The sequence below is a fragment of the Sminthopsis crassicaudata genome, chromosome 3 (assembly GCF_048593235.1).
Source record: "Sminthopsis crassicaudata isolate SCR6 chromosome 3, ASM4859323v1, whole genome shotgun sequence".
NCBI lineage: Eukaryota > Metazoa > Chordata > Mammalia > Dasyuromorphia > Dasyuridae > Sminthopsis > Sminthopsis crassicaudata.
The window spans coordinates 577667349-577686981 of record NC_133619.1 but is presented as its reverse complement, the minus strand read 5'-3'; the positions used below and the strand labels follow the sequence as shown (position 1 = coordinate 577686981).

At 34.4% G+C, this 19633-nt stretch overlaps 1 pseudogene; it reads left to right on the top strand.

The window, feature by feature from the left end:
- Positions 1 to 6294: 6294 nt before the first annotated feature.
- The window catches only part of LOC141562422 (sodium/potassium-transporting ATPase subunit alpha-1 pseudogene), a 52533-nt pseudogene continuing 39194 nt past the window's right edge, over positions 6295 to 19633 (top strand).

The following is a 19633-nucleotide window of genomic DNA, read 5'->3' as shown; positions in this document are numbered from 1 at the left end:
CTTTCAATTTTATTAATCTCTCCTTTTATTTTTAAAATTTCAAGTTTAGTGTTTGACTGGGTTTTTTTAATTTGTTGCTTTTCTAGCTTTTTTAGTTGCAAGCCCAATTCATTGACCTTCTCTTTCTCTATTTTATGCAAGTAGACCTCTAGAGATATAAAATTTCCCTTTATTACCATTTTGGCTGCATCCCACACATTGTGGTATGACATCTCATTATTGTCATTTTCTTGTATGAAATTATTAATTATGTTTATAATTTGCTGTTTTACCCAATCATGTTTTAGGATGAGATTATTTAGTTTCCAATTAATTATTGGTCTATTTCCCCCTGGCTTTTTATTGAATGTAACTTTCATTGCATCATGATCTGAAAAGGATGCATTTGCTATTTCTGCCTTTCTGCATTTGAATTTGAGGTTTTTATGTCCTAAGATATGATCAATTTTTGTATAGGTTCCATGAACTGCTCAGAAGAAAGTGTAATTCTTTTTGTCTTCATTTAGTTTTCTCCAAAGATCTATTATACCAAAGTTTTCTAGTATTCTATTTATCTCTTTGACTTTTTTCTTATTTATTTTGTGGTTTGATTCATCTAATTCTGAGAGTGTAAAGTTGAGATCTCCCACTATTATAGATTTGCTGTCTATTTCTTCTTGCAGCTCTCTTAATTTCTCTTTCAAGAATTTAGATGCTACACCACTTGGCGCATATATGTTTAATATTGATATTGTTTCACCATCTATGCTACCCTTTAGTAAGATATAGTACCGTTCCTTATCTCTTTTAATTAAATCAATTTTTACTTTTGCTTGATCTGAGATCAGGATGGCTACTCCTGCTTTTTTTTTTAACTTCACCTGAAGCATAGTAGATTCTGCTCCAGCCTTTTACCTTTACTCTGTGTGTATCACCCTGCTTCAAGTATGTTTCTGGTAAGCAACATATTGTAGGATTCTGGTTTTAAATACAGTTTGCTATCTGCTTCTGCTTTATGGGAGAGTTTACCTTATTCACATTTATGGTTAAAATTACTAATTCTGTATTTCCTACCCTCTTGTTTACCCCAGCTTATGCTTTTCTCCTTTTATTCCCCCTTACCACCTCCCCAGTATTAAACTTGTGAGTACCACTTTCCTCACACAGCTCTTCCTTTTTAGGATCTCCCATCTTAGAATTCCTTCCCTTTTCTTACCCCTTTTCCTCACAATTTTTGTATACCCTTCTGCTTAGCTTATTCCTTCCCTTTTCACTTTTCCCCTCCTACTTTTCAATGAGGAAGGAGAAGTTTCTCTATAAATTGAATATGTCTAATATTTTTCTCTTTAAGCCCATTCTGATGAGAGTAAGATACACACTAGGTTCATCCCACTCCTTTATTTCCCTCAGATATAATAAGTTTTCTTTGCTTCTTCATAAGATGTAGTACCCCCACTTTATCCTTTTTCTGGTGCAATTTCCTTTTCAACTTTATTTTCTTTTTTACAACTTAAAACCAAATTATACATGCATTCTTTATGTATATTCATAACAGAAATATAGTTCCTGAGATTTCTTTTTACTTTTATATGTTTCTTTTGAGTCCTATATTTGGAGATCAAACTTTTTGTTTGGTTCTGGTTTTTTATCAGAAATAGATTAAATTAACCTATTTCATTGAATGTCCATCTTCTTCCCCGAAAAAAAAAAAAAGCTCATTTTGGCTGGGTAAGTTATTCTTGTGTGCATACAAAGTTCCTTTGCCTTGCAGAATATCAGATTCCAGGCTCTTTGATCCTTTAATGTGGATGCTGCTACATCCTGAGTAATCCTTATTGTGGCTCCTCTATATTTGCATTGTTTTTTTTTTTTTTTTTCCCTAGCTGCTTGTAGTATTTTTGCCTTGGTTTGATAGTTCTGGAATTTAGCCACAATATTTCTTAGAGTTTTGATTTTGAGGTCTCTTTCAGTAGATGATCAATGAATTCTTTCAATGTCTTTTTTACCCTTTGTTTCTATAATATCTTGGCAATTCTCTTTGATGATTTCCTGGAAAATAATGTCTAGGTTCTTTTTTTCATCAAAATTTTCCAGAAGTCCAATAATTCGTAGATTATCTTTCCTACATCTATTTTCCAGGTCTGTTGTTTTCCCAAGAAGATATTTAACACTTTTTTCCATTGTTTCATTTTTTTTGGTTTTGCTTGACTGATTCTTGAAGGTGTCTCCTCAAGTCATTCATTTCCATTTATTCAATTATGATTTTTAATGAATTTTCTTCATTTACTTTTTTTAAATTTCTTTTTGTGATTGTCCAATTGAGTTTTTAAGTGTGTTGTTTTGTTCTATGGAATTTTTTTCCATTTCACCAATTTTATTTTTTAGAGAGCTATTTTCTTTTTCCAATTCACTAGTTCTGTTTTCCTTGGAATTGTTTAGCTTTTCCAATTCACTAATTCTGTTTTTCAGGGAGTTTATTTCTTTATCCACTCTGTCTTTTAATGAATGGGGTGATTTATCCAGACCCTCTTGCCAAGCTTCTCTTTCCTTTCCCCATTTTTCTTCTTTCTTGTAAGAGCCTTTTTAATTTCTTCTATGAGAGTCTTGTGTGGTGGGGACCAGATCCTATCTCCCTTTGGGAATTCATCTGGAGACAATCTGTTTTTAGTCTCCTCAGGGTTTGAAGTCTACTATCTATCTGTATGAAAGCTATCCATAGTTAGAGCATGCTTTAAGTTTTTGCTCATTTTGACAAAAAAAGAATCAAAGAAAACAAACAAACAAACAAAAAAAAGCAAATGTGGTCCGCTTTTTGGACAGTATGATATTACCAAGCTTCCTCTACAGACTCCCAGAGGTAGCAATGAAGCAGTAGTGACCACTCTCTGAGACTCTGAGAGCATGCTGAATCACTGATCCCAAGAGACCCAGTTGTCTCAGGATTGAAGTCTTTACCCTCTGTGTTTATAGCTTCTCTGCTGATCTACTGGCTTGCTACCAGGGCAAAGAAGTTCACACTGTGGTAAAGTTCTTACCACAAATTTTTCAAGGACTGTGACTACACCCCACCCCTCTCCTGCCTTCTGTGCTCTCACTGCCTGCCTGCAGTCTGCACCTGGTCTAACTGATGAGGTTTAGAATTAGGGTAACTAAATGAAATTAGTTTTAACTGAGGTCTAGTGTCAGGTTCAGGGTTCAGGGAGTCAAATAGAGCTCTCTTGCAACCTCTTTAGATTCAGCACAAGGATACAGAGTTAAATGAGGTCTAGTGGCGGCACAAGAGTCCTCTGTAAAGGAATTTACAGACATGAAAACCTAGATTGATAAAGGAGGTTTATTAGGGGGTTTGGAAGTAAAGTTAAAGTCTAGTTAGTAAAAGGTGAAGGTAGAGATAAAAGGGCACTGGAATAGGATTCCAGGGGACAGAGATTCTTGGCATGCCAGATGTAAGGCTGCCATATTAGGAACCTCTGCAAAGAGAGCTCCAGTTTGGCTCTTTTATAGCTAAAGAGGCTTGTGGGTGGTTTTCCAAGTTGGCTCAGATCCTGGGGGGCTGGGACAGGCCCAGATCTCCTATTGGAATTCAAAAGGGTGCTTTTGACAGGTTTTGTGAAGCAAAGGTCCTAGCTTCTTGAATTGATAATGCATCAGCTAGGAGGGGCTGGGAATCAGAAAGGAATAAATCAATCTGAAAGGATTAGTTTCCCAAAGGGAGCACAACCCACATCATTCCCTGAAAGGATTAGTTTCTTAAAGGGAGCCCAACCCACATCATAACCATTCCCACCCACAAGCAAAAACAGACTTTTTTTGAGGATATCTTCTGTTGGTAATGTATTTGTGGGTTTTTTTCAGTCAAGCACTAATTCCGAGGCCATATCATGAATAAAAGTAGTCTGAGGCAAGAAAGAGCTTAGATAGATGTGTGTGTCCTCTCTGCCCTCTTGGCCAGAAGTCCAAGAAATTGCATTCAAATAGGGGTGACAGCGTGAAGTAGCCTTAGTGGTGACGGAGCAGGGCATATTAGCAGAACGAGAAAAAGCTTCATGTAGATACTGGATTCAACTTTTATGACTCTTTGGGATCTCTCAAACAATAAACCCAAAAATAATCTTTGCTTAAAATGATCTGTAATCAATAAGGTAAGTTTGTATCCCTCTCCTCCACCAGATAGTATATTCTTCAATCTTATATTTTCTCCCAGATTTCCAGTGCCTTCATGTAAAGGGCTGAAACTCTTAAAAGGTGTGCTTGAATCAGACAATGGAGCACTTAAGGCTAATTACCTATTCAACAATAACTCTATTAGCATATGTTTGGAGAAATGGCCCTTCTCACTATTGGCTCAGTGTTTGGGATTAAGATAATCATAGGCAAGGATTAGAGGGTGGGGTGAAAGAGGCCAGAGACTCACTTGGTGGCAGGAAGAGGAGGAGAAAGGTGGAGATTCTGGACTCCAGAATCAAGAAGAGATCTTTGGCTAAACTCCTGACAGTTTACCTGCTTCTCCCCCTAAAGACTAAGAACTTTTATTTATCCTGACTCTGGCTGATTCTGAGGTTTCCAGGGAGTTAGTCCAGACTTAACACCTTCACTACGGAAAAAGAATATCTTTAAGGAAATCCAAGAGGAGGTATCCAGGTGAAATAGCTGACTAAGGTACAGAAAGAAATTTGAAGAACTTTAGTGACTTGCCCCTCTGTAATTCAGATGTTAATCTTTCGGACTAGGCTTTGAGCTAGTTCTTCTATTGGATACTTTTGGATTATCCAAAGGAAAATTTAAAATTAGCTTTTTTTCCCTCCCATTTTAGGGATTCTTTGAAGCCATATACTTTCATACTACAGAGATATCCTTTCATATTCAATCCCAATATGAAAAAAAATCCTGCAAAATTTGTTAGAAATAGGCTCTTTAAAATAAAACCTCTCTATTATATTATATTTTACAATACATACACACAAACATACACACACACATACACACACACACACATATATATTTTTATATATATATAAATAGCCTGAGAAAGGCAATTTTTCTCTTACCCTCAGTTTCCCAATTTCTAAATTGAATTGCATGACCTCTGAAATTTCCTCTTTTTATGCTTGTGTTTTTTTTTTTTTAATAAAGAAATGCATAGTTGCCAGAAATCAAATCATACAGCAGTTATCCAAATGTTTTTTATTGAGTTGAATGTTAGATTGCATAGTGATAGGTTTGCTGTGTGTTTTGGACAGTTTCCTGTGTATTACCAAGTTTTCAAATGGGGTGATATAACTTATTTAATATGTTTCTTATTATAATTAAAAATCCAAACAATGTTTATGTGCCTTTACCTAAGTTTAACTTTCCATTTGCTTAAACTCAAACATATTTTTCTTGTTACAAAATATTCAATGCCACTCACCTCGATTTGCCAAGTTATGGCCTTTCTCCTGTCAGAATTACTGTTTATTATAGTAATTTGTTGGTTTAATCTTCAGTGTTTTAAAGAAAAGCAAAACAATTAAAAAAAAACACTCTAAATGTCTTAAGTTTATTCTTCCACCTTTTCACTATTCTTCAATATCATTCCTTGCTTATAGGCCCAAATTACTTTCCTGGAATTCCTGCTACTGAGATCCTCTCCTTGACAGAAAATTTCCATGATGGCAAAAGCAGAAGAAATCATATTTCTTCACTTCATTGCCTCAAACTCTGCTTATTTATACCAAGTTCTACTGGAAAAGTGAATTATAGGGATGTGAAATTATGCTGTGGATTGGGGATAAATTGTTCACTCTCCCTAAATCTATTTTCCCTTCAACAACAAGGATTTAGTAACATTGAGGATTTTTTTTTGCCTGAAGTACTTTGGTAGTAGTCAGTTCTCTGTTCATCTTGTCTTGTATTACTTCTGGAAGAGGGATGCCAATTGTAACAATTAATTGCCTTATGGTTGTTTCTCTTCTCCCTTTTTAGATCAAAACACCTTTATCTTATCTCTTCCTATTAGAATACAACAAGCTAGACAGTGTACCAGTCCTATGCCAGAAAACTGAATTGCCTTCATTTGAATAGTCTTAGGAAGATTCTAAATATCACCTGGCAGGATAAGGTATTTTATACTGAGATCCTTTCTCAAATTAAACTGCTAAATATTTAAACTCTACTGCAGAGAACACAACTCAAATGCCAAGTGCATGCTTGCTCAAAAGATTATTTTATGGAGAAATCATACAACACAAGTACGCACATGGACAGAAGAAGTGATGCAAGGACATTCTCAAGGTCTTTCTTAAGAACTTTGGAATTGATTGCATGACATGGGAGATGCTGGCAAAGGACTTTCCAGCACAGTGTGAGCTCATCAAAGAAGATGTTGTGCCCTGTGAACAAGGCAAAATCAAAGTAACTCAAAAGAAAAGTGAAGTGTACAAATTTAGAGAATCCACTCAATGTTCACATGGATTCTTTGTGCCCAACCTGTGGTAGAACATTCCAACTTCATATTTGTCTGATTAGCAATAGTTGGATTGTAACTTGACCCTAACATAGTGATGTCATTTTTTTCCTCTTCAAGAAGGAAGGGCAACAGGCAACCAATCTATTAGAGTGTAAACTTAAGACAAGGTCTGTCCTATCTTTGTTTTTGAGTTTTTAGCATTTAGTATTCTGAAGAAGGTACACATAATCAGAGATTAATAAATGGCTTTTTATTCATTTAACTTACATCAGTTGGGCTCTGGCAGAATGACTATCGGGGTAAATAGCATAAGAGAAAACTTCAGATAAATTTTGTGAGATAAATTCAGAAGAAGTATTGCTCTGGTTGCTTCTGAGAAGTTAGTGGGTATTCAGAGAGGACTAGTATTTGGTTTTAGGGCTCGCTGAGCTCTTTTTATAGGATTGTTTATCTACTTTTGGTATCTACCTTTTATCCAACTGTCACCTGTGGACCTAGAAACTATAATATGTTCGGTGCCCACACTCCAGTAAAACCACCTTGGCAGATGGAGTAAACCAGGTTGAAAGTTATTGACAGGACTTAAATCTGTCAGAGAGTTAAGGGGATGCCCCCTTCAATCATATGGAGACTTCACCCAGCAGAATAGCTGGTTGAGAACAATTTGTTCCAATGGCAATGAAAGCAATTGTGATTCTACAAGCCAGACACAAATAATCGCTTGTGCATCTTAGTATCTCTAGTAATATAATCATTCTTAGAACCTGATCATACATCACAGATGTCATTGCACCTCAGGACATCACCAGCCACTTTGACTTTTGTTTTCCATGACTTACAAAGAGACAGAATGAGACTGATGACTTAGTGCAACTTTCCTTTATTTGAATTCAATTCACATACCCTCAAAGTATCACCCTATAATGTCAGTTGCCTTCTCCAAAATAAAGGATGAATGAGACCTGGAAAAGGAAAGAGGTGAGAGACACAAGCAGCATAGAGATAACATACAACATGATAGTATAGAAAAGGATCATTTTGGCAACTTCTTAATTTAATTAATTCTTCTTGCTAAAATCATCTGTTTCTAAGATTGAAGGAATACATGCAATTTAAATACAATCAAAATTTTAGTGCCCTATTGCAAAGCTCTGAATAAGATTTTACTTTTATAGGGTCCAATATCTCTTTTATTGAAAAACTGTGACCTTTATAGTCTACTCAGTCAAAGCAATTGTTTTGCTACAGCAGCTGTCCACAATTTTTCTAATCTTTCTGAGATTGAAAGGAATATCTTGCGAGGTATTTCCCACCTAATTGATGGGAAATAATATGGAAAGTCATGACTGAGAATTTCAAGTTCATAATAATCTTTTGGCATTCACTAAAACCTTCTGATCATTCTCAGTTTTCTTTACCTGTCTTCTTTGGGGGATTCTAATCTTATAAATTTTAATAATCTTATGTGTATCTCTAATCTATTTCTGATAGCACCCTCTATGCTTGTTGGGACACATATAGTTTTGACTAATTAAGGACATGTGAACTCAATTATTTTAAGTCTTGTTGTTCTGTGTTCCTTGGCAAAAATACTGCATCCTGGCTAAAAGAAAGAAATAAAGGCTTCAACAGTGAATTTCAAGGACTGTGGGGCTTCTTGGCTATCAAATGGCTCCTTGAAAGGAACGTTTTTTATTATGAAAAAAAATATAATCAGAAGCACATGGATTAAAATTTCATGTGAACGGGTGTAAAAATAAAGGGCAGAATGCAGAATATATGTTTTTTTTTTTCTTTTTCTTTTTAGGTCAAACTCAAACCATTTGAAAAATATGTTACTGGAAACTTTTTACTGAACTTCAAATGCCTTTGGGATAGCCCATCCATACTGTTTTTATAATGTGGTTTTTAAGAATTGAACAATAGACCATGTTTAGCACACACAAAGGACAATAATGAATGCATTAGAACTTTATAGAATTTATTCTAATCCAAAGCCTTTTAAACCCTGAACAACCAAATGAAGGTGCCCTTAAACAGGACTTAGTAGAAAAGTCCTTGTTGGAGATAAGATTTTGTATTCATTGTTGTTTCTTTAACAACCAAAGAGAATAATTGGAGAGGTAACCTAAGCCTTGAAACAGAATGGAAATCTTTCCTAATTTATTAAGGAGCCTTAGTTCAGTAAGGAATTAAATCAAGAGGGGTTCTGTCTGTTCTCTGTAGACTAGTTTTAGTAGTTGGAGTGTGGACTAGACAAGGGGAAAGCTGACCAAAATAACAAGTATCCAAAGGCTTTACTATGGGTGGAGGCTACTGCATTCCAAATAATTCCCATGATATGAAGGCCTCCTGCTAAGGGCAAGTTCTTTCCCCACCTCCTTCAAACCTGATGCACCCAGAGCTTAGGTCTCCTGCACCCAGAGCTTAGGTCTCCTGTGTCCAGAGCATTTAGTGTTTCCTCATGTTTTCCAAAGTCACATTTCATACCACTGAACAAAAACCTAGAGTACCTCAATTAACTTAGGTGACAATTTATTTTCCTGTTTGTTTTAAAACAATTCTAAAAAAACATGATCATAAATAGACAGTTATAACTTGAACTTGACTTGGGGCTTGATATGAAACAGCTTTTTAAATAATTTTAATTAATAAAAAAATTCCCATTATACTTAAACACTGATACCCCACAAGTGGAAAGGTTTGGATTGAGGTTGCCTCCTCCAGTAATATGACAAAGTTATGTCCTTGGTAGGTGATTTTCAGACATTATGTGAAACATGGGTTTTTTTTTTAATTTCCCATGTATTATTATTTTTTTAAAGCTTTGTATTTTCAAAACATTTACATGGATAATTTTTCAACATTGAGCCTTCAGATTTCTCCTTCTTCCCCCCTCCCCACCTACCCTAGAGGGCAAACAATCCAATATGTTTAAACATATTTATGTAATTCTCTTATTGCACAAGAAAAATCAGATTAAAAAGGAAAGAAAATAAGTAGGAAAACAAAATGCAAGTCAACATCAAAAAGAATGAGAATGTTATGTTATAATACACATTCAGTTCCCATAGTCCTCTCTTTGGGTGTAGATGGCTCTCTTCATCACAAGATCATCGGAACTGGCATCAATCATCACATTGTTGGAAAGAATCATATTCATCAGAATTGATTATTGTATAATATTGATGATGCCATAAATAATGATTTCCTGGTTCTACTCATTTCACTGCATCAGTTCAAGTCTCTCCAGGCCTCTTTAAAATTATTCTCCTGATAGTTTATTATAGAATAATAATATTCCATAATATTCATATACCAAAACTTAATGATCTATTCTCCAACTAATGGGCATACACTCATTTCTAGTTTCTTGCTACCACAAAAAGGTCTGCCACACACATTTTTGCATATGTGGGTCCCTTTCTCTCCTTTAAGATCTCTTTAAGACACAAGCCTAGCAGAAATACTGGTGAATCAAAGGCTATGCACAGTTTGATAACTTTTTGAGCATAGCTCCAAACTGTTCTCCAGAATGGCTGGATCTGTTCACAGTTCCACCAACAATGTATTGGTGTTCCAGTTTCCCCACATTTCCTCCAACATTCATATTATCTTTTCCTGTCATTTTAGCCAATCTGAAAGGTGTGTAATGGTATCACAGAGTTGTCTTAATTTCTCAGAGTTGTCTCATTTCTCTGATCAATAGTTATTTAGAGCATCTTTTCATATTATTAGAAATGGTTTTAGTTTCTTCATCTGAAAATTGTTCATATCCTTTGACCATGTATTATTATTCCCATGTATTATTTAAGAGGTCCATATTCACTTGTATTAGTTCAGCAAGGCATCTCATTTCCAAAAAAGCACTTAATACTTGTGGGACAATAGGAGGAGCTACTGTCTCTAAGTTGACTTCACTCATTACACTATTGATTTAGTTGTGTTGGAAGTGGTGTTTCTTTTGTCCCCTGAAGCCATTGAAGGGACTTTGGCAATTTAGTTACTTGATAACTGTCTATGAGTCACTTTTTTGCCTTTACTTAAATATAAAGAGAAAGGATTTCATACTATTTTAAACTGCCATAGACTTGGTACAGTGCTACACACACACACACACACACACACACACACACACACACACACATACATGCTCACCAAAATGACATCACTATGTTAGAGTCAAGTTAGTGAATTCAACTGTTGCTCATCAGAGCAAAACAAGCTTGAAATACTCTGCCACAGGTTGGACACAAATGATCCCTATAAACATTTGGGGTGGATTCTACAATATTGTGCATCTTTCATTTCTTCTGAGCTAATTTAATTCTGTTTTGTTCATGCACACAGTGTCAATTTTTTTTTTTCAATGAGGGCATGTCATTCTGGGCAGCCCTGTGCCAGAGCCTCCCATATTATATAATCAATTCTAAAGTTCTTAAGAGAGACCTTGAAAGTGCCTTTATATCAATTTTTCTGACCATATTGTACACACTTGCCCTGTGTGAGTTCTCCATAAAATAGTCTTTTTGTCCAAGTGTGCATTTGATATTGAACAACATGGCCAGTCTAATGATTATAATTGTGCTTTTCTTCAGTAGAATCTGAATGCTTGGCAGTTTACTTCAAAAAAGGATTTCAAAGTCTGGTACCTTATTCTGCCAGATGATCTTCATAATCTTCCCAATTCAGTCAGTGATTCAGTTTCTTAGAATGGTGCTGGTATGGTGTCTAGATTTCACAGGAACACAACAATAAAGTCAGCACAATAGCTCTGTATATCCTCAATCTGAGATAAATAGTCAATGGTTTCAGGATTGTTTGATAATGGTCTTTTGAGAAAACATCTCTTTAGATTCATGTCTGTATATCTAATCAATATGATTCAGAACTAAGTAGTTGAGCTGTACCATTGATCTTTGACTCATAAATAACCTTCAGTGTATCATGAAAGCACTTTGAATTGTTATTGTCATCATAAAATAAATTTAATCTGCCTTCTTCCTGAATCAAGAATCTGCACCTCTCTAAGTTTCACTTGTACTTTACTTTTCATGGAATTGAATGCTACCTTCTTAGAAATGGATGAACTATCCTGTTGGTATACCTGCGGAATTCTGATTTTTCATTTAGTAGTTTCTGAATTTTCCCTCCTTTCCATCAAACTAGTCTTGATGTTTATGAGTATTTTGACCTTGATGAGCAAATGCTATGCTGTACACCAAATCTCTGAAAGCTGTTTACCCCCTATTTTCTCTGTTATTGTCAATTTACCCTTTAAGTTAGCTGTTCCTCCCTCAGAGAAGTATTTTCATCTGTTGATAGTAATTATTCTGTTAGTCTTTTTTTCCTTGGGGCCACTACTTTTGTTGAATGTGAATATTCAGCTTGGATAGGATTAGTTATTGATTAGTCCAGCCTTCTGTACTACTTATTGCCTTTGTCATTTTCACATCCTATCTGTCTCTTTTCTGTAAAATCTTAATCTATTGAGTGACAATATTTGTTGTGAGGGTACATCCATGAAGTTTTATTTCATTTAAGTAAATAAAATATAGTGTTGGTGATGAAAAGGTCATGAGATACACACACAAACCGATATATATATATATATATATATATATATATATATATAGATAGATAGATAGATAGATAGATAATATATATATATATACTATATATTATATGTGTATATGTGCAATGTATATGTTTGTATGTGATCATCATTTTTATCATACAACAACATAATCTTAACCATTTTGGTTTTTTTCAATTATTATTACATGCCATTAATGAGGCTAATGAAGAGACTGGTATACAAAAAGCCAAACAAAGCATCTCAAGTTGTATATAATAACAGTGTTGAAGATAATGAATAAATCAACATACATTGATTAAGTGTTCACTATATGAAGGTAGACAAAGAACTGAAAAGACAAAGGCTTTTGGAGGTACAATACAAAAATGAAACTCTCTGCCCTTAAGGGGCTTGCATTCTGTCAGAATTAAACATAAATATAAATAAGCACACACACATATGCTACAAGCAAAATAAAAAATAAGATAAATCTTTTTTGGGTGCCAGAGATTTTTATGGAAGGAATTTGAAGAGTTTGGAGTGAGTTTTTGCCTCTAAAATGCCTAAATAAGTTTCTATATATAGTTATTAGCTACATATATATTTATACACACACACACACACACACACACACACACACACACACACACACACGGTAGCTGATAGTCCATAGTCTTATAAATTTCTATGTCATGATATTGAATGTAATGGGGCATTGTGGTTTAATATATAAGGAGTTGACCTTGGAATCAGAAAGACTTGGGTCTAAGTTCTTGTTCTGAAAAATATTACCTGTGTGATCCTAGATAACTCACTTAACATTTCACTATCTTAAACACTAATATATACTCAGAACAATTGCTGATTTGTACTGGCAGAGATTTTATTCACCAGGAGTTTTCTGTACAAATGAAGTCATACTAAATACTACCTAAATTAATTTACTTATTTCCCCATCAAAGTCCCAAAAACTTACTTCATAGAACTAGAAAAAATAATAACAAAATTCATCTGGAAGAACAAAAGGTCAAGAATTTCAAGGGAATTAATGAAACAAAATGCAAATGAAGGTAGTCTAGCAGTACCAGACCTAAAACTATATTATAAAGCAGTGGTCATCAAAACTATTTGGTACTGGCTAAGAAATAGAGTAATCGATCAGTGGAGTAGGTTAGGTTCATAGGACAAAATAGTCCCTGATTATAGCAATCTAGTGTTTGACAAATACAAAGACTCCAGCTTTGGGGATAAGAACTCACTATTTGACAAAAAATGCTGGGAAAGTTGGAAATTAATATGGCAGAAACTAGGCATTGACCCACAACTAATACCCTATAACAAGATAAGATCAAAAGTTATATTATAAGCAAATTAGAAGAAAAACGGATCATTTACCTTTCAGATGTGTGGAGAAGGAAAAGATTTATGGCCAAAGAAGAAATGGAGTACATTATTGAATGCAAAATGGATAATTTTGATTATATTAATGAGATTAACATTTTTGTACAAACCAAAACAGACAAAATTGGAAACAATAAGCTGAGGAAAAAATTTTTTTTTACATTCAAAAGTTCTGATAAAGGCTTTAATTTCTAAAATATAGAAATAATTAACTTGAATTCTTATAAATTTGAGTCATTCTCCAATTGATAAATGGTCCAAGGATATGAACAATTTTCAGTTGAAATTAAAATTATTTCTAGTCATATGAAAAGGTACTCTTAAATCATTATTGATCAGAGAAATGAAACTTAAGCAACTCTGAGGTACCACTACACAGTTCTCAGGTTAATGACAGGAAATGATAAGAAAGTGACAAGAAAATATAATAACAAAAGTTGGGGAGGATGTGGGGAAAACTGGGACACTAATACATTGTTGGTAGAGTTGTGAACTGATTCAACTCTTCTGAAGAGCAATTTGGAACTATGCCCAAAGAGCTATCAAACTGTGAATACCCTTTGATCCAGCAATGTTTCTACTGGGCTTATATCCCAAAGAGAAAGGAAAGGGACCCATATGTGCAAAAATGCAGCTCTTTTTGGAGGGCCAAGAAACTGGAAACTGAGAAGACACCCATAAATTGGAGAATGGATGAACAAGTTATGGTATATGAATATTATGGAATATTATTGTTCTATAAGAAATGATCAGTAGGATGATTTCATCCTAGGAGAAACTTACATGAATTGATTCTAAGTGAAATGAGCAGAACCAGATCATTACATATGGCATTGGCAAGATTATATGATGATCACTTTTGATGGACATTGCTCTTGCCAACAAGGAGGTGATTCAAACCAGTTCCAATCGTCTTGTGATGAAGAAAGCCCTTTGCACCCAGAGAGAGAACAGTAGGAACTGAAGGTGGACCACAACATAGTATTTTCACTCTTCTTTGTTGTTATTTGCTTGCATTTTGTTTTTTTTCTCATTGTTTCTCCTTTTGGATCTGACTTTTCTTGTGCAGCATAATATTTGTGGAAATATATAGAGAGGAATTGCACATGTTTAACATATATTTGATTACTTGCCAACTGGGCAATGGGGAAAGGGAGAGAAAAATTAGAACATTGGGTTTTGTAGGGGTGATTGTCAAAAATTATTCATGTATGAATTTTGAAAAATAAAAAAGCTATAATTAACCCTCCCCCAAAATCCCCCCAAATAGAAAAAAGCTTTTGACCAAATTTAAAAAAAATAAATTCACAGATCAGAAAGGAAATCTATTACATACATATGATTTGGAAACATAGTTCTATAGTCCCTTCTTCCAAATCACTTTTCCTTCCTTCCTTTTTTTCTGTGAGGCACTTGGGGTTAAGTGACATGCGCAGAGTCACATAGCTAGGAAGTATTAAGTATCTGAGGTCAAATTTCAACTCATGTCTTTCTGACTTTAGTGCTGGTACTCTATCCACTATGCTATCTATCTGCCCCATATTGTTTTAAAACGAAGGAAAGAGCATAGTCACATTGCATAAAATGCAAAAATCAAGGTGTATATTTTTCAGAAGAAAGGATATTGGATTTGCAAGTAGAGATCTGGATTTAAATCCCAGATTCAACATTGACTACTAATTATGGGGTTCCAAAGATCTATCCAGCTCTGTATTCATGATCCCATTATCTTAGATCAGTCTCTTAATCTCACTAGTCCTTAGCTTTCTCTTTTCAAAGATAGAGATAATACAACTTGCATTACCTTTCTTAAGACAGATCTATAAAAATGTGGAGTTTTTTTGTTTTTGTTTTTGTTTTTATCAACAGCAGCATCATTGTTGTCTATGTTCCAAGAAGACCTATCTGATCATTGTCTTCAGACTCTTCATGGTTTATCATGAAAGTAAAAAAGCATGAGAAAATAAATCCTACCACTAAGTCGAACTGACTCTGTTCATAATCATTTTTGCATTTCCAATAATAATGATGATGGCTAATATTTTTATAGCACTTCCTATGTAATAGGCACTATAATAAGTATATTTGATCTTAACAAATACCCAGCAAGCTTAAGTACTATTATTATCCCCATTTTACAAATGAGAGAACTCAAGTAAACAGAGATAAAGTGCCTTGCCCTGGGTCACACAACTAGTGAGTATCTGAAGTCAGATTTAAATTCAGTTCTTCCTCACTCCAAGCCTAGCATGTTAACTACAAAATAAACCTAGCTACCTAATTTCTTTCTGATTCAAATTGGCATGGTGATAATCTTTACATACTTGTCTATTCATCTCCCAGATAAAAGTCTTACCTAGAAGCAATTTCATCTATTCATTGATTATTTTAAAATTTGCATTAGTTGCAATGAATGCTTGTACAAATGAAACTCTTTCCCTTAAAATATAACGACTGATACCTAATGGCAGCAGAAGAAAACAGAGCCCCTCTTATCCCTTAATACTTTTGTTTTGCTCTTTCTGGGAAGATTAGGCTTATAACTTTCCCCATATACAGAACTCTTCTTCCCCTAGTAGAAAATGTGAAATAGGCAACACATTTTTCTAAGTCATGCCGGGAAGCAGAGCAGGAAGTCAGTGGTCTTAGAACTAGTTCCCAGACTCACAGGAATATGATTTTAGCACAATGGTCTAGCTGTTTTGAAACAGGAAAGACCTTTATCTCTTGACTAGAAATTGTACTGTATGAAGAGAAAAAATGAACAATCATGAGAAACAGAATATATTATGAACCTCCTCCTTTAGCTTGTGAGAAATAAGAAAACACTCTATGAGGTAAACTATGGTGGAAAACAATATTTCATTTTCTTTCCTCTCTCATTCTCAGGAGAGTGGAATGGTTTATCATCTGGTTCCATGCCATCATTAGTAGCATCCAGGGACCAAAGAAGGGAAGACCTCTCAGAATAGTGTGCTAAGCTGCTCTCTATTAATGGTATATCTTAGAGAATTGTTCATAGAAGTATTGGGATACTTGGTGTCTAATTCAACATTTACTTGCATAAATATAACTGTGGTCAGCTAGTCAACAGCATTTATCAAGTACTTACTACGTGCTAGGCACTATGCTGAATACCTGCCTTCAAGAAACTTCAATTCTAATAAGGGAGACTGTATGAAGATATATAGAATAAATATGCATATGTGATATATATATATATTACTTTTAGTACATGTATAATTTTATATATATGCTTTGTGAGTATATATGTGTATATATACATACTTGAATCTATCTATTTATTGATCTATCTAGTGATTATGGGTAGGAGAAATTTAGCATTTGGTGGGGGGGTGTTGAAAGATATATGAAGAAGATGTCACTTGAGTTGAAATCTTGAAGGAAAAGTTGGATTCAAAGAGGCAGAGGTGAGAGAAACTGCATTCCAAACATGGGGGACAGCTCAAATTAAAGCATGGATAGAGGTCATGGAGTTTTCTATGTGTAAAAATAATGAGTAAACCAGTTTGACTAGATCACAGGAGTAAAATATAAGAATATTGATCATTACATATGGTAATGGCAAGATTATATGATGATCAAGAGGCTGGGCTATGTAAAGCTTTTAATACTAGAATAATATAATTGCTCCTGTAAGCAATTGGAAGCCATTTGAGTTTTTTTTAGTGTGGGAGTGACTTAATCAAATTTATTTTATTTTTGCAGCTTATATAAATGAGAATGTCAGTGAGGAGTGCCTTGAAGCAAGGAGAGAAAATTAGAAACAATTAAAGTACTCCATGTGTGAAAAGATTAGGGCCTAAACTAGGATGGCAATTATATGAATGGAAAAAGGAGATCATAGGAGAGATGTGAATATAGCAGAGACAAGATCTAGCAACTCATTAGATATATGGGATGAAAGAGAAGGAGGAATCCAGGATGGCACCAAATATAAAAATCTGGATAACTGGAGTATGTTGTTTCTTGACCATTGATAACAATGTTTGGAAGAGGGGTAAGTTTGGGTGAAAAGAAAATGGCTTGTATTTTAGACAAGTTTTAGATGCCTCTGGAGCATCCAAGATGCAACACTTGAAAGGCGTTGGTGATTTAAGACTAGCTCTGGAGAAATTAGGGTTAAACATAAAGATCTGGGACTCATATAAATATACATGTTTATATAAAGATTAAAAGCCAGACAAGCTTTGTATCCCAGGAGATCTCTCATCTTATTTATTTATTTCCACTTGTAAAACATTTTTTCAATATATCTAACTATTTCACAGGATGACTGTGAAGAATGTACTTTAGAAACTTTAAAGTTCTACATGCACAGAAGGACTTATTGTTATTATCATCATCAATTCTGTTACTTTCTCTCTACAATAACTGAAGGCAGTTTTATCTTTTAGCGTAGAATACTGATGCACAGAGTGACCAAAATTTGAGAAAACAATGGAAAAAATGATAGTTCCAAGTGGCAATACTTTTCTTAGATCCACTCAATCTTACTTTTGCTTTTTAGAATTTCTGGATTTTTTCAAAGGTCAGTTTAAGTGTTAACTTCTTCCTTAATCTTTTTTGCCTTTCCCCCATCCTATTCTCAGCATCTTTCATTTTCAAAAATTATCTTGCATTTATTTTGAATATATTTCTAATTTATTTATAGGCAGAGGTATACTTCTAAATACCTTACAAATTTAGGACTTTACACAAATGAAATCAACAATTTTAAACCAATTTTAATTTTATTCTGCCTTGTCCTTTCAAAAAAACTCACTACCATACTTTTAAGTTTAATTTTCACAAAGACTTTTTCTATCACTTTCTTAAGTATAGAGTCAACAAAATAATAGATCAAACTATCCAAAGTGACATTGAAAATTTAATAATCAATTCTGTCAGACTAATAGATTCAACACACCCACAATTAGATTTGTGTGTGTTTTTTCCTTCAATAGACTCTCAATAAAGTCCTTTATGCAAGAACATTTTTTGGTCAAGTCAATAAGTAAGGAAAAAGGTTTTTTAAGGTTTGCTATATGCCAGTCACTGGCATATTCTAAGAATATAAATACGAGAAGGAAAAAAAAAAACAGCTTTGCCCTCAAGGAAACATAAAGGGAAAAGTGGTAGGGGAGGAGAAGCTACTCTTTGGGATAAAACTAGGGAGTTAAGAGTGGAGTTTAAAAAGTAATGAAGACATGGCTGGCCCAAGTACTTTCCTCAAAACTGAACTTCTCAGAGGAAGAAGCCAAGATTGGGTCACAGGTATGAATTATACTTTCAATATAAGAAAGCCAGAATTGGATTCAAAGTTTCTGGGGCATTCTTGTCTTTACATCTTTAGTGCCTAACATAATGCATATCTTATATATTCATGTCGATTGATTGGGTCACAAAGGAAAATTGAATTAGTACTGGAGTTGAAGAATTAGAACTGGAGCAGAACTAGAAGTCATGAAATAATATGAATTTGAATTCTGGCTCTTCTGTTTAGGATGTTACCATCCTATATCTTATACCTATATCTTTTACCTATAGAGAAGTCTATTAACTTCTATGAGTTTCTACTGACCTCCTAGTAAATAGGTATTTACTTGTTTCATAGTATTTATGCAGGGAACATGCTTGTCAACTTCATAAGATGTTAAAAAAAAGGGGGGGGCAGGTAGGTGGTACAGTGGATAGAGCACCAGCCCTGAATTCAGGAAGACCAGAGTTCAAATATGGTCTCAGACACTTAACACTTCCTAGCTGTGTGACCCTGGGCAAGTCACTTAACCCCAGCCTCAGGGGAAAAAAATAATGTAAAAAAAAACATGCACATTACTACTAGTGTTTTCATTAGCCAATAGAGCATGTTACCTGAAATGATTCAATTTAGTTCCAGAAATATAAAAGAAATAATAACTACTTGAAAATGAGCTCCAACCTCTTTATTTTAAAGTTATTTTGTAACACTGTTAGACAAAGAGATACTCTAGAGTTTTTCAAGCTAGAAGTATAGTACTTTAATGCTCTCAAAAAATAATATATTTTTGTCTTTCAATACCTTGTAAATATTATACTTTTCCAAGTGCCAAGCTCTAAAGAAGTTTCAAAAAAGACAAAACTATTGTCAGCAAGCCCATGTTCTTTTTGCCATCGGAATAATTTAAGCACTTAGCAACTTGAATTTACATTTCTTCCTGTGTTTATTAGTGATTCCCACATCTCAA